The following is a 3,713-nucleotide window of genomic DNA, read 5'->3' as shown; positions in this document are numbered from 1 at the left end:
TACACATATATATATACATACATACATATACACACACACAAATCCACACCTAATCATGTACATTAAATATATATAAAAATGTGAATCATTTCAGTGATAACACACACTTTTGTCCTCGGGGTAACCCTGATAATGACCGGCTTCACAAAATTCAGCCTCTCGTAAATCACCTTAACCAAAAATTTGCAGATGTCTATACTCCCCAGCAAAACATCTGCATTGATGAGTCCCTCAATAATTTTTCTGGCCACCTTGCATTCAGACAATTTCTCCCCAGCAAGCGTGCCAGATATGAGGTAAAGATGTATAAGATCTGTGGGAGGGCAACAGGCTATACATGTAATTTTTGGATTTACGTGGAGCCCCCCGGATGCCCAGACTACATAGGGAGCAATGGCAAGATTGTTTGGGACTTGGTGTCATCCTTTTTCCATATGGGGTACCACTTATAGGTGGACAATTTTATAAAAGCATGCCACTATTTAGACATTTGTACAATCTTGAAATTAGCTCATGTGGCACCGTGCAACCTAATCGCCGGGGCTTCCCTCAACAGCTTTTAAATGACCATCTTAGAAAGGAAGAGAAAGCCAGCTTGAAAACGATGAATTGCTTGCAGTGAAGGGGAAGGACAAATGGGATGTTTTTGTCCTGTCTTTCATTCATGCAGACATGACCATCCAAATATCCAGGGCAGCTGGTGTTGTTGAGAAGCCCCTCTGTGTTTACAACTATAACCTTAAACATGGGAAGGGTGGACTTCTATGACCAGATGATGAAGCCATACTTATGTGGGCCATAGCTGGGTCTTTAATTGGCAAAAAAAAAAAAAAAAAAAAAAAAAAAAAAAAAAAAAAAAAAAAAAAAAATCGGCCAATTTTCAAACCGTTAGTGGGGTAATGCCATCGGCCATTTTTTGTGAATCTTCTCATTTCTTTTTATCAGTTATGCTGGAAAATCCACGGAAAGCGGCCATTTTTCGTAGACATTGGTGTCAGCATCGACAACAACCGATTTTGTGTTGAGTGGCTGACAATTCAATCGATAAACGGCCCGTCTAGGGCCAGCCTAAGTTTCCCGTAAAGCCAGATGCTGGTACCAAAAAGTCTCTGTTTATTTATTTCAATTGGCTCTATGTAATGCTTTTGTGCTTTACAAAGCAACTGGATCTAAAAATTCCAGGAAGAGATCATCACGGCCCTTTTGTATCTAGAAGGTACTATGGCACAAAGCCCCAACCCAGATACAGTTAGCCGGCTGCATGAGAGGCATTTTGCTGATGCCATTCCTGGTACCCCAACCCAAATGACACCCCAAAAAATATGTTGTGTCTGTAGCAGACATGGAATTAGGTGTGACACCCGCTTTTTTGTCCCTCCTGTCCTGGCCAACCTGGTCTCTTCCTGAAGTACTGCTTCCGTCGCTACCATACTAGTGGACTATTAGTATAGGGTACAGCACGGCACAGTTCAGGGCAGATATATGCCATGTGGTGAGTCCTATAAGTGCAGTACAAGCTGGTGCAGTGGTGAGCACAAGTATTGTCCTACAGCCACCAAAAAATCCAACACAGGCCCATAGTGTCCTTCTGAATGTGCTTGAAAATCCTGATTGGCAGCTCACATTCTGCAGCACCCATACTTCCCCCATTCACTGCCCAACCTGGAATTCAGGTAGAAACAGCTATTTTTTTGTCCCTCCTGTCCTGGCCAACCTGGTCTCTTCCTGAAGGACTGCTTCCATCACTACCATAATATGCAGAGGGTCTCAAAAGATGTTAGGTAGTCAGGAAACTGGCTATCGCAGTTGGAGAGACCCTACAATCTGGTTAAAAGTTAAAAAAAAAAAAAAAAAAAAAAAAATTTTAAAAACCAAAAATAGTTGTTTTGTTGTCGAGTTTACGGTTACTGTTTTATTGTTACCCATTGCTGTTTTCTTTGCAGGAGTGCCATTCAACTGCAACACCGATATGTTTATTCTGACAGCAACAGGGTCTCTCAGAATATACGCAAGTGTGTGCAGCGCTGTTGGATGAGATTTTTCATCTGCAGTTAAATAAAAAAAAAAAAAACAAAACACACAGCATACATACCCAAGAAGGACCAGCGACATACTGGTACATCCAGGGGCGAACTGACCATTTGGAAACTCGGACACTGGCCGAGGGCCCGGGGTCAGTAAGGGGCCCCATGAGATGCCCCTGGTACCTTTCATAGGCTTTTTTTGGGTGTGGGCGAGGACACAGGGGCCCTATGATCCCCTATTGCCCGGGGGCCCCATGAGTTGTCAGTCCGCCCCTGGGTACATCACTGGACTTTGCTGGCTGAAGAAAACGATACTATGCATCTGCAGGCATTTATAACCACTCAATCGACTTTCATGTAAACTTCACTACACTTCTTGACAAGGAAGAAAAGGAAGAAGAAAGAAGGAACAAAAGGAAGAAACAAGAAAGAAAGATCACGGACTCAACAACCCACCTGAGCAGGAGTGGGTACATTTAGCAGTAGTAATACTACTGTCAAGTTTATCAATTCCCACTGCAGCTGGACGTTCAGTTTGGCCAACACCTATTTTGGCTTGTCGCTGAACAAGCAAAAGTGACTCTGAACATGGGTTCAGAATGAACCAAGAGCTCATCTCAACTTTTCTACCCAGTTTGCGGCAATTATCGTAGAGTGCAGACTTCAGAGCTACAGCATAGCAACAATTAACATCTCAACCTCCATCTCAGGGAGATTAGCATCAACTCTAGAGGGCTGCCAACTAGAAGGTGGTGGTAGCTGCAGGAAAGTGTCTCTCCTTTGAGGAACATGCCACAAGCTTCATGCAACGAATTTGCTGCAGGAATCTCAGTACTGGACAGATCTTACACATGGTTAGCAAGTGACAGTCACACCATTACAGCCCAGCGGTGTTATTCCAATAATTGCCCCAACAGAAGAAACAACCTCACCCTGTTCAATACAATACTGGTCAGGTGGCAGCATGCGAAGAAAGACACTTGTGCACTTCCAACTAGTAATCTATATATATATATATATATACAGATAAGTCAGCTCTTGAAACAGTTTAATATTGAACTGAGTGTCCCATCCAGAGCCCCAACTTTACCCTACTCAACACCTTTGGGATGAATTGTAACATTTTATTGCAAGCCAGGTCATCTGACCCCACAAAATTGGCACAAAATTTCCCAGACACCATCTTATGGAAAGCCTATCTAGTAATTACTGCAGACACTCAAATTTTGTGGAATTTCTGCCAGACTGGATAGTCAAGTGATGGTAGCCCGGTATTAAATGACCATAGTTTGGAATAGTACATTCTAAAGACTCTTAGCAGGTGAAAGTCATGTTCCATAGACGGTGTCAAGTAGTGTATATGTGATCAGACCTCCTACAAGTCATGCTTAGCCCCATCACTGCCGCCTTTTGACCTTCTAGTTAAATAAGGCATCCATCACATAGGACAACAGGGAAGGGGGGAGGGTTGTAAACAGAAGGATGGATCTGAGTGAACCCTGAAAGTCAGTATCCATGTACCTTGCAACCATTTTACTATAGCCATTATAGTGTTGTGATATGGACGACAACCACAGAAGGACAAAATTTAGACATTTTGAAGACTTCTCACCCAAGTCCCCCCCCAAAAAAAAAAAAAAAAAAAAAAAAAAAAAAAAAACCACAGACTACACACCCTCCAAGACATCA

This window comes from Staurois parvus, unplaced genomic scaffold (genome assembly GCF_062004578.1).
Source record: "Staurois parvus isolate SC_StPar_1 unplaced genomic scaffold, SC_StPar_1.0 ptg000547l, whole genome shotgun sequence".
Classification (NCBI taxonomy): Eukaryota; Metazoa; Chordata; class Amphibia; order Anura; family Ranidae; genus Staurois; species Staurois parvus.
The sequence above is the reverse complement of the archived record's forward strand: the minus strand, read 5'-3'. Positions refer to the sequence as shown.